The sequence below is a fragment of the Pholcus phalangioides genome, unplaced genomic scaffold (assembly GCF_987345545.1).
Source record: "Pholcus phalangioides strain wild (caught in Gottingen) unplaced genomic scaffold, Ppha-v1.0 ptg000009l_1, whole genome shotgun sequence".
NCBI lineage: Eukaryota > Metazoa > Arthropoda > Arachnida > Araneae > Pholcidae > Pholcus > Pholcus phalangioides.
Window position 1 is genome coordinate 14,161,525 of NW_028301602.1, and position 13,478 is coordinate 14,175,002.

The following is a 13,478-nucleotide window of genomic DNA, read 5'->3' on the forward strand; positions in this document are numbered from 1 at the left end:
AATCCGATTTAAAAAACGCTAAAAAAAAAGCGTTAAAATTACCCTGCTGTACCAGTTCTTAAAAGTGAGCAAACAGTATGTCACAAAATAAAAATCTAAATTCTTATACAGGTCTCCCTGACCTCTAACTTACAATTAGAAACTTGTTGCCCTGTCTCGTCTGAGGCCATTCGAAAAAATCCCATGGTTTTTAACTGCAGTATTCGCCGAGATATTATTTAAAAATCGGAGAAAAGTTATGATAAGTAGTGAAAACTAAGGAACAACGCTCCTCCCCCCTCGTTTATGCTGTCCTCTCCCACCTTTTCTCCGTTTTTTGAATTCGAATAGCTCTGCGAATATTTAGTTAAGAATAATGGGATCGCTTTTACTGGAGTCAGGAAAGGCAGAGCAACAGCTTCCTAATCGGATGCTAGAGGTCGGGGGGGGGGGGGGACCGTATGAAAATTTATATATATTTTTTATTTTGCAACCCACTATATTAACGCTCTCAAAACTGGTACAGAGTAATTTTTGAACACATTTTGAGCATTTTTTTAAATTGAAACAATACCTCTACGATGAACGGTTGATATGAGATAAATGCAGAATTTGCACTTCCAGGACACCCTGTATATCTGGCAATCAAAGTATGAGAAATAAAAGTTATATTTCCTGCGCATAAAATAATCATTAACTAAAATGCTCATATTTCATTTAATAATAATTCGTCACATTGTTGATTTCTATACTGTGTGTCTCACTGGACACATAACTAGTATTTTTGCCGCCCCGGAAACTTTAAAATTCGATAATTTTGTAACGGTTTTCTTTGTCCCCACCTAAAACTGCCGCCCGGGGAAGTTCACCCCTTCCCCCCCGCACCCTCAAATTCCTGCGCTGGTATCTTATTGACGTCATAGTTTCTGTAAATTTCGTCAAAATTGGTTGAAAACTAATCATATAAACAAAATTCCTGCGATTAAAATTGGAATTTTTATAGAAAAAATTAATATTTTCGTGAATATACGTGATATTCTCACGAAAATGTGTAGAAATATTGCACAAAAAGTTAGGATAATATATATTTTTTAAAGTTGCAAGTCATTCGCAGCTTTTTCTGATACACTGGGTCGATCAAAAACTGTCTTTTCTTATTTAATTTTTTGTCGATGTCCTGAATGCACTCGTGACTAAATTTTCACTGGAAATAGTGAGTACTAAGATAGGGCATATATCGCATAAATTTCAGAACGATTCACTTAGCATTTTCCTAGAAAATTGAGATAAAAAATGTCTTAACTTCAAAAAAGAATTTTTGAAACATAGTGTATGCCAATATTTTCCATTAAAATGCCTTTTCTCAAAACTGTCAGATAACTTTAGTCAAACTTTTGTCAGATAAGGAAAATTTTTTTGAATAACACTTATTCAAAATGTCCTGAAACTTTATGTGTGTCTCAACACTAAGATGTTATGCACTTTAACGAGAGGACTTCTTACTAAAAAATTGTGATTTAAATTATTTTATGGCACAAAGTAGAGGTAAATTTTAGCGATTTTTGACGAAACAACATGTTGCTGCAGTTAAAATTCAATAATAATAATAATAATAACCAACAATTAAAATCCCAAGTGCTGTCGTTAAACTGTAGAAAAATGTCCATGCAATTTGAGAAACAAAAATTGAGTGCTTAAAGTGTGAATGGAAAATTTTTAAATGTTCGTTAAAGGAAGGAGATTTTTCCCATAGCAATAAGCATGGGGAGCCAAGATCATGCATTTACCTCCTCAATACCTACGGTAATTCTTTTGACAAATTTTTCTTTGTTGTAATTGGCTATTTTACTTGCCTTTGAAGGCTGTAATTGGCTAGTTTACTTGATATTGAAGGCTGTAATTGGTGACTTTACTTGCCTCAGACAATTTTTTCCGACTGTAATTGGCAATTTTTTTATTGGATTGTGGGGGGGGGGGCTGTAATTGGCAACTTTTTGACTGTATTGGTTATAATTGGCAACTTTACTTGCATTTGACAATTTTTTTTTGTGATAATTGGCGATATGTCGTATAGATCCTGATTTCCCGTATTTTTATGAAAGAAATATGCTTAACATGTTTTTAATGTGTTATGCGCGTTGAGATAATTTTCTACTGGAACACTTTTCGCGGGCTGGATAGAACTTCTTGGTAGGCTGGAGGTTGTACAGACACTCCTGCTCCCTAATATTTGAGTTTGCGTGGTCCCCACGAGTGAGATGCTGTTCAGAATTCTAGCTTCATAGACCGAGAGAAGTCTCGATTCATATTTTTTTTAAATTTACATTAGACTAAATCTGGGCTGGTCAAATCCCAGGCACCAGTTCTTTATAAATTGCAAGCTGAGAGCAGCACAAAATGTTTTGAATTTATTTAAGCATATCTTCCAACATGAAAGAGGGTCGCTATGCCCGGAAAAAGCCAAACGAAGCATTATTTTAGACTTTTTACTTCGAGCAAAAAAAAATTTTTGAAACCTAAATTTTTTTTCTGGACCCTAGATTTTTTTTGCGAATTGTCCAGCCCTGAGCACCAAATTGGAGTGTGTCAAACTCATCTTCCTCTAGTATAAAATTTAATTCTTGTAGGCCCACGGTTGCTTAACCACGGGTCCGCGGACCTTTTAAGGGTCTTTGGAGAGGTTTCATGGGGTGCGGAACTAGATAAGAAAACAGTAAACTTATTGTTCTTGCATTATTATGTACTGAATATATCATTCTGTAAAGGTGTCAGAGTGGCCTATGTCGGAACCTGAACAGAAATCGTCCTTATAAATTTATTTATTTATTCAATACGCAAGCAATATGTTCCGGAGTTTTCTCTTGCAAATTATAACTGTGGACAAATCTATAGATTTCACTGCCTTGAATGGAAAACAATTTTGTGATTCTCTACAATATCTGAGTCTGCAAGTTCCACTCAAAGGAAATGCTGTTATTCTCTAGCTTGACGGCCCAAGAAGGCTCAATCTATTGTTCTATTATTATTACTAAGTTCTTGACATTTAGTGGGGGAGTGCAAAAATAGATGTTTGCCCCAGATCCGTCTTAAGCTCATCATCGGTCCCCGGGAGAAGGGATTTCCCTGAGGGCCTACCAAGCGAATTATCGAAAATTTCAAACAGATCAAGCCCCAGGGTTGCCCCCAGGTAGGCCCATGCCTTACGACAGCACTGGTTTGACCTGGCTGACTGAATTCATTTTTGTTTCTAGTAGTGGCCCAAAGTTAACACGTCCAACTATTCTTAAATTATTTCTTTTACAAATTCTGCATTTTAATCAATTCTGGAATCATAGCCAAGATTCTTCAATTTCGACAGTCCAAATTTAATTCCATCATAAATTCCAAATTTTGGTAGATATTGAAGTTATTTCTTATAATTATTTTTCTTATTTTTTATTCATCAATTCTAAACTTTCATTAGCCCTCAGATTGATTCTTTTATCCACTACTAATTTTCATTAGAGTTTTGGTATTATTTCTTTTATTAGTTTGAAATTTTCTTCAGTTCTGATTATTCATTAATTTTCGTGTTGGCAACTTTACTTGCATTTGACTTTTTTGTGATAATTGGTGATATTTCGTATGGATCACGATTTCCCGTATTTTTCATGAAAGAAATATGGTAAACATAAGTTTTTATTGCGTTAATGTATGTGTTGGTAAATTTCGACCGGAACACAATTCGCGGGCCGGATGAAACTTTTTGGTGGGCCGGAGGTTGTACACAGGTGCTCTATAATAAATTTGAGTCTGTGTGGCCCACAGGGCCGCAACTAGATACTTTGTCACCCGGGGCAAACCGGCATATTGGCACCCCTTGTCATGTGGAAGATGCAGTTAAAGGGTGAATTCGGCGCCTCTTCTGGTCCAGCGCCCGGGGCACCAGTCCCACCTGCTCCCCCCTAGTTGCGGCCCTGGTGGCCCAGGCTTAGGGTGTGAACATAGTGCGTCCGTATTTCAGATTCTGGAAACCGGCGTCGTCTCCGATTGGTTAAAACCCGAATTTCAAGTTAAAAAAAAGGTGGCTGACGCACTATGCCCATACCCTTACGCATATTACATCAAAGCTCACGGTAACTCCCCGCCCCCGGTTAAGAACCACTGTCATAATCAATTGATGACATTTTAAAATACTTTTCAAACTCCAGATTTCTTATGACGCCCAACTATACCCGGTGTGCCCCATGCGCAGGAGCAGATCGAGGAAAAATCTCTACTTGTGCGGGTGCTGTTTTTAGTGCCCCCATCCTATTTTTTTTTCCCCACCATATCAACTCGGATTTATCACCCTTCTCCAAGCGGTGCCCGCGTACGGTTTACAATGCACATCTGGTACTTTCAGCTAGGCAGTAGTATTGTGGCCCTGCATCCAAGTAAACGATGAGTTTTCACCATATCCGAATCAACAGTTTAACGGTGATACCTGGCCCTTAAAGCGAGCCATGTCCCCATACGGGATTGAGCCCCTTCAGGACCACGAATTTTCATCATATGCGGATTGCGAGGAATCGGTACGCAGAGTACTGTCCTCAGGTATTAATATTATATATCACATAACGCTGTTATTAATTCCTTCTAATTTTGTATTTCTTGTATTAAATTAACTTATAATTAAATAACTAATTTAGGCAACTTTGTTTTGTTTTTTATCATTTGTATTCCATTTTTATTATTTTTCTTAAAATAATTCCACAATATATGTCCTTAATTTAACAATTACTTTGCCCATGAACATTAGTCTTTAGCTCTGAACCTGTTTCGAAAATTTAGTATATAATTTACTTCACAGATGGCAGCATACGATCCCATATGACTAATCTCACGTTTTCTCTTCATCAATTTATTATTATACACTAAAATTTTTCAAAATTGGTCCAGATCATAGTCTCCCAAAATTTTTCTTTCATCACCCTGAACTCAAGGGAACCTGTAGGATCCTATGTTATACTCAAAGCTGAGTTAAGACGTTAAGAGTACGACTACCAACCGTTCTCCTTTAAGAGGACATGTCCACCTTTTTGATGTCATTTCTAGCGTCCTCCTACGTTTCGGAAAATTCGTCCTTTAGTCTAGGCAGTGCCGTCTTAACGCATGGGCCCACCCGGGCACGGCCCGGGGGCCTCACAAAAATGAAATCCAGTTCAAATTATCTAGGATTTACCAGATAGGGCCTCCGAAAAACCACTTGGCCCGGGGGCCCATGATACTCTTAAGACGGCCCTGAGTCTAGGCTCAGCGGTTCTCAACCAGTGCTCCGCGGAGCCCTTGGCCACCGAGAAAAAAAACCAGTTAATTAAAAAAAATAATTATGAATACTTTTAAATAATAAAAATAAATAAGTAACTTTGATTAATAAGTAAAAAATAAGCGTATGGAGCTCCGCCATTGAAATTATATGCCAAAAAAGGGTTCCGCTAGTCAAAAAAGGTTGAGAACCGCTGGTCTACGGTTAAGGAGGACGCCTGGCGCGCACCCTTAGTGTGTGTGTGATCCCAATTTCCACAATAGATAGCACCACGATTCTTACCAATAAAACCAGCCACAGCAATAATTTTTCGCAAGTCTAAAACAGAACTGTTAGAAAAAGCAGAAACATAAAATTCTCGGAATTTCTTCGGCTATTGGTGAATGCGTGTGGGGGGGGGGGGGACCACAAAAGCACTCACTCATCATGCCAATGAAGAAATATATGTTCGAAAAATTTCGAACACACACACACACACATATATATACACATATAAATTTTTCATATATATAAATTTTTTTCTCTACTTAAGTGGAGAAAAAAAATTCCACAGAAAACAAGAAAATTAATTCCGGAAACCTAAAAAGTAGGACTAGAGAGCAAATTTTCTGAAACAAACGTAGGAGGACGCTTGAAATTACATCCTAAACGAGGATGGTTGGTAACCCTACTTTTGTCTTCCTTTTAAGGTTCTGAATTATTTTTCTATTTTTCTGGGGAAACTTTTTTTTATCCAACAACTTTGAAACATTTATTCCTTCACTGATATGAATGTTTTCCCTCCCGCACGCATTTACCAAGAGCCGCCGAAATTCCCAGAATTTTTTTTTTGTTTCTGTTGTTTTAGCGGTCGGAAAAATTATTGTTGCGGCCTGTGCTCTATCAATCGGAATAGTGGCGCCATCTATTGGGGAAATTGAGATAAATGACGTCAATTAGGGTGCGCCTATAGGTGTCCTCTTTACTCAGTTCACCCAGAAGGCAATATTGACCAGTTTGGGAAACACTCGTACAGATAGCAAAATTGTTGAGATTTGTGGTAAATTTTGAATTCATCGAAGTGTTTCGAAAATAATATATTTTTTTTAATCGGGTGATTTACAAAGTATAAATCTGAAAAGTTTCAGTATTTACTTTCCCAAATAGATGGCGACACATTCGTTTCTGGAATCAGTATCAGTCGAATTATGTCCCACGAAATTCCCGTATTTTCACACTATTTTGTCCTTCCTAGAGTGACCATACGTCCCGTATTGCCTGGTGTTTTTTTTTTTTCTTCTTCTTATTTTTCTGGCCGTCCCAATTTTTTTTTACAAAAAAGTCCCGGTTTTTCCCATTTTTTGCACGAAGCCTATTTCAATTTTTATTCTTTATTGCAGTCAAAGATTTAAATTAAGATTCAAATTACTTTTCAACTCATAAATTTTATTATAAAAATTAAATTTAAATTTTTATCATAATTACAACTGTAAATAATCATATTAATCTCATGTATTTGTCTTGGTGAACGTTTTATTTCATGGAATTAATTTTAATTCACTGCAGTTTGCAATAATGCTTCATTTCTCGCCATTGTGATTTCTCTACGATTTTCAGCAATATTTAGCAACTTCCTTTACTTTTTTGGCATCATTTTTTGCGATAATTAGCGATGTTCCGTCTTTTCCCGTATTTGGAATCGCAATTTACGTATTTCTTTCGAAGAAATATGGTCAGCCTAGTCCTTCCTGATATTTTTGTATATATTTCACATCCCCCCCCCCCGTATTTTTAACGATGTTGAATTGTTAATTCTTAATGAAATAAATTTTAAATTTTTTTCCTCAACTTATAAAATTATATTACAATAACTATGACTATAAATATGAACATATTGCGGTTTTGCACCATCATGGTTTTATATTTTGTTTCGTAGGATTCATTTCCACTGCAATTCGCAGTACGCTTCAGTTTCCGTGATTGACGATTTTAAGGTAGCATTTGCAATAATTGGCAACTTTGTTTCGGGATCATCAACTATTGGCGAATATACGCAGGGACAGCGCCGTATTTATGTTTTTGCCGCCCCGTCCCATTTCAGTCTAACTTTTTAACCCCCCCCCCCCTCCCCATGCCATTATTAACTAATCATAAACAAATAAAAGCAAAAAAGTGGTGCTGTATATTATCATATTTGTATGTTATCAATGGTGTATACTCTGTAATGGTGTATACTCTGTAATGGTGTATACTCTGTAATGGTGTATACTCTGTAATGGTGTATACTCCGTAATGGTGTTATCAATGGTGTATACTCCGTAATGGTGTTATCAATGGTGTATACTCCGTAATGGTGTTATCAATGGTGTATACTCCGTAATGGTGTTATCAATGGTGTATACTCTGTAATGGTGTTATCAATGGTGTATACTCTGTAATGGTGTTATCAATGGTGTCAAGATACTTTCTGCGTACTTGGTTATAGTCCTAGCAACAAAATTCATAATGCATTACATAATATCTATACATGTTTAACCACGCGTGTGGACCAATCAAAATTCTAGACGGGGCCTGCCAGGGGTTTGTGCACTCGTGTCATTTGAATGTGCTTGCATTACTTGAATATACAGAGTGTCTCACAATCGCCACACGGTTTTCAAAATGGGAATAGCAAGAAAACGGCGACCGATATTTAAGTCATTCTTGCGGAATGTAATGTGCGAAGTCAGGAATTTCAACTACGTCATTCATGTTTCAAAGGATTGTATAGTTATAGAAATAAAAAAAAAAATTAACTTTTTATATGGAGCACCTGTGCTCAAAAACCGAATTAAAAAGTTGTTTCCCGGTCTCTTCTGATGACAACGAAGAAATTTCCACGTTTCTAAGTGCAATATTTGCAGAGATATCTGAATTCAAAAATTCGTTGTCCGCTAGTTTTTGCTGGCTCTTTCCCCCAACTTTCCTCCGATTTTCGAATTCAAATATCGCAGTAAATACTTAGATACAACAAAATTCTTATTAATTAAACTGTTTTTGTTCCTCACAATTTTGTCCTTTTCCGTATGCTACTTTTAGATTGAAAGCTACATAATACAAAATATAGTAATAGTATAGAACAGCGGTTCTCAACCTTTCTTGACCCACGGAGCCCTTTCCGGTATATAATTTCTATGGCGAAGCCCCGTAGGCCTAATTTTTATTTATTCATCAAAGTTACTGATTTACTTTTATTATTCAAAAATATTATTGTTATTATTATTTTTTCAAATTTACATGGGAGTTCACATGTTCTCGGTGCTATAGATTACATAAAAAATTCTCTGAAAAGTTAATTTAGTATTTAAAAGGTTAAAATAATACATATTTCATAGATTTTCTCCTGTTATACCGAAATCAATTTTTGCAAAAACTTTTTACATGATATTCAAAAATGAGCCACGTTTAAAATCAGTGACTAAAAATTCATCACGAAACTTCATGGTTTCCAAAACTAGGTATGTTCATTAGTTTACAGCACCGGTTCTCAACCGGTGCTCCGCGGAGCCCTTGGGGCTCCTTGGGCACTTCCCAGGGGCTCCGCAGCAGCTCGAGAAAAGTAAAATAAATCAGTAAATTTGATTAATAAATAAAAATGTCTGAAGGATTCCACCATATAAGTTATATACTAAAAAGGGCTCCTCGGGATAAACTCGAGGCTCCGCCATAGAAATTATACGTTGGAAAGGGCTCCGCGAGTCAGAATACGTTGAGAACCTCTGGTTTACAGACAATTTTCCAAAATTTCAATTCCACATGTCTGAATAATCAAATTTATAAATAATGTTGAATTATAAGTATAAACTTTCTATTCGAGAGCTCAATTCTTTACTAATTCGACCTCTTTTTCTATAACAACGAGAAAAAATACAATAGCAACGTCGGCCAAATATATAACATCGGCGGTTATAGTGTGTGGTGCTGCTGAAAAACTATCTTACAGGGAAGATGGGTTTCGAGGACGGATCTCTACTACGTTACGAATCTCAGGAGGAAGCTTTCTGTTCTAGAAAGTGTTGGTACCAACACGCCCCATAGACAGCCCTTCAGAGAAGGTACCCCCCCCCCTCCCGCCGCTTCCTTTAGGGAATGCCGGCTGAACTCTTGTTTTTTTTTCCCAACACCTTCAGTAACCTGAAATGAGTGCTGCTTTGCTTCACTGGACGCTTAACTACTTGTGACAATACTATTTGGGAAGGCAGTGAATAAGACTGTAAATAGTAAGGTTAGACAAATATATTTTACTTGAACGACATTCTGTGTGGAGAAAAAACAAAAAATAAACAATATGGTTTAATAATTATATAGTATTTACTACAGAAATGACACATGGCACTTCCACACGTTTACGAAACGTGAATTTGAACAAAAAGTTTTTCGCTCCCCTCTTTCTGTGCTCCAAAATTCGCCGCCCCTCCGAATTTGCTGCCCTGGGCTCACTCAGCCCCCCTGTAAATACACTATGCGGCAGGGACAGGCTTCGGTATTTTGCTGCCCGGTGCAAAATCAGCTTTGCGGCCCTCCAACGGAGTTTTTCAATCCCTCCAGTAACCATGAACACCCTGGTGCACGCCAGGTTTACATGAGCCCCGAAAATGAACATCAAACTACTAGTGATAACCGACTATGTATCCATGGCTGCAACTAGATCAGGGATTTTTAACCTTTCTCGAGCAGCGAGCAGCTCTGCCTATACCCATCATCGAACGAAGAGCATCCCTTATACGACAACTTCGATAGATTTATGCCGGAAATATGCATTAATTGTAATCCTTAAATGTTCCATACACATTTTTACAGGGTGTTTAATTGAAGCAATGATCAAGTGCTCGCGAGCACGACATCGGACACGAGCAATGGGATTTTGATGCTCTGAGGAGCATCACGGTGCTCGCGAGCAACAGGTTGAAGAACGCTGAACTAGATACTCTTTCGGCCGGGCAAGGACAAGCATTCATCATGCCTACCTCGTGTAATTTTGAATAATTAAAAAAAAATGAATTTAGCGCCCCCTCTGTTCCAGCGTCCGGGACACTACAACTACTAAACCACCTCGTCCACCAGTTATAGTGACGGACTAGCGATGCGAGGATCCGGGTTCGAACCCCACAGTGGTGGTCGGCTGAAGTTGGTTTTCTGTGGTTCCCAACTTCAAGGCGCAAATGCGAGCCGATCTCCCCGTTAAAAAGTCTCGCCACAGAGAGCAACAGTCCTACAACGATAAATCATTCAATCACAACACTTCACTCATAGTTAGAAAAACTGGTGGCAGATGGCAGCACTACACATAACAAGCATTACACAGAAACAAACTTTACGTCAGGTTGCACTACACGTATACGCACATTCCCGCATGTACCGATTCATTGGGGGTTCCGCGGGACGGGGGGGTGCATGTGTGTTGTAGCAGTAGTAGGTAGGGCCTCCAAAAAATGGCTCGGGGATCCATGATGTTCTTAAGTCAGCCACCTCGTTGGGCAATTTGCCTGTTGTGGCGTTGTATTTGTATTGTATTTGTATATTCCTCTGTTAAACTTCTAGGGCCCGGAGCACTACATCCACCTGCATCTTGGCTTGAGGGAAGGGAGGTCTGTTGTGAAAACAATTGGCAAGCGGGTTCCATGTCTGAATTTTAGAGTTTTCGGACAGAATTTTAAGTCATTTGCTTTATTGAAACGTTCAAGTCAAAATGTAATCAAAGTATTTTGGCCCTTAAAATTGCCCGTTGCGGCCACGCCCCCACACCTGCCCAAGTACAGCCCTGAATATACGCATTTTCCCGTATTTTTCTCGAGGAAATTATGGTCAATTCGTGTGTGGGAAAGTCTACTCCGGTATTTCTCAACCTTTCTGAACCCAAGGACCAGTAAAATGTCTGAAACAATCCGACGGACCACTTGCGTCCCGTATTACGGGGCATTTCTGTTGTTTTTAGTGGTTCTGAATTTCTTTTTATACACTTGTCCCGTTTTTTTCAATAGTATTTGTTTAAATTTATAATGTTTACTAAAATATATCGTTAATAAACAGCGTTTTAATAACTTTTTAATTTTGGGTATAAATATTCATCTCACATTGTCACGTTGAAATGGTTTTCCTCAAGTTTTCGGCAATTTTGAGTACAATTGGGGGGTTTTTGCTGACTTATGGCAAAGTTTTTAAAGACAATTGGGGACGTCCCGTATTTCACAGTAAATTGCATGAATTGAATGTTTTTTTTCCTTAAAATTTTTGTTTCATGTGATTTGTAGCAACCTTTTGTTTACCCATCCTTAACCGCTTTCTCGCAGTAATTTGCGAATTTATCATAAATTGCATTTTAGGGCTGCAAATTAATGATATCCCGTATTCAGGATCGCATTTTCCTTGATGAACCCGAGTATGAAGGTACAATTTTTATTTGTGAATCCATATGGATATTACTATAATATCAATTACAACAACGGAGTAAGTTTCTATCGAGTTAGAATAGAATTATCAACTCTGCCTGCGGACATCCTACACCAGGGGTCTTCAACCTTTCTCGAGCCGCGAGCACTGCCTATGCTTATCGTCAAACAGAGAGCGACCCTTACCGTAAGGAAGTGGTAACTTAAGAAGAGTTCGAGCCACTTCATTGGTTGAAAAACGTGTTGCGGGTCACTTAAGGGATCCGTAAATTTGCCACGGCTCACACTCTAATGATTCATACATATGTCAGGGATCCCTTGTTTGAGTGATCTGGAAATCACTTAACAAGTGATTGAGAAGGGGGGGTTTCCCCCCCCCCCCTGCAAAATAACACTATAATCTCGGCTCCCCTTTGCGTACGCCAATGCATGTATAAATATTTCATATTACGCTTGGAACTTAGGATCATGTTTATAATCTAATCATGTTATGACATGACGACAGCAGTCAATGTTTTTTGTCTGCTGTTTATTGTACATACAAGGTTCCTCAACAGACCTTTAGACTCTTGTTTTCTTTTCATTCTTCATATGTCTGCCAGTAAATCTATTTACGGGAATAGCTGGACTTATCCACAAAAGATAATACAATTGACAAACTGATTACATCGGCGGCGTCCATCCTTGTCCATCGTGTGTGGTGGTCACCCCCCGCGGTTCTCCCGAGATAACTCAACGCAGAATTATCGGACATCCACGTGCAAAACGAGACAAACATCCTCTCCCTCAGGAAAATTCTATTTAACAACATAATCCTTCCACGAAAAGCAGAAATCTCTGAAATGGCATTTCTATAAAAAGGAAGCACCTTCGGCACCGCACCCATTCGGATAAAGATCTCTATCCGTGGAAATGACCCATCAGGGCTGGGCTTCGTCATTTTGCGGTCCTGTGTGAAAACAGTTTTCCGGTCTCTCCAAAATATCATATCAATGCACTCCCCACTCCTTCTCTACATGTGGTATGACAGGGAGGTCCAGGGTCCAGCGCAGTAATTACCCATCTAAAACCCATCGAAGGTATTATCGGGGGTGGGGGGGGGGGGTATTATTCATGGCCCCCCCATCCTGGAGCGGGGCCCATAGGCTGGGATCTTTTGCGGGCCCTCCGGTCAGACTTTTCACGAGCCACTTCTATAGTTTGCTTATAGAGTGAAAAAGCAAAAAATGATAAGAACTGTCCCAAGCCCCAGGGCTAGAGCCCTGTAAGCCCCTCCCCCCTTGTGGGGGCCATGGTATTATTAATGGGTGTCTCAACCAAAGTTTTCAAAACGTTTTGTTCCATTGCTACTTTCTTTAAATTTCCCCTTGTAATTGTCCCTTCCCAATTCACGGCATGAATCAATTCATGAACGCATTATTTGGCGATAAACTATCTAATGATTGCAATATCTTATTCAATATTCATAAAAAAACATAATTTAATCATAAGATAGTGTAATATTATTATTGAATCTACTATCCAATAATTTAATTTGCGAAAATATCGGGTATGGAAAAACGATAACCTCTTAATCTGTTTAAATACTTGCCTAAAAACACGTACCACTAAATATAAGATTGTTATTCTCACACAACATACCATGCTTAGAAGGTCATGTATAATCATGCATAACCTTACTCATTATAATCAATCTCTACAGGTAGGAGTATGCTAAAAATGGTTTCTCAGTCACCATCAATAATGGATGATTGACGATTAAGTCAATATGTCATTTTTAAACGAAAATAATTTCATTAAAGAAA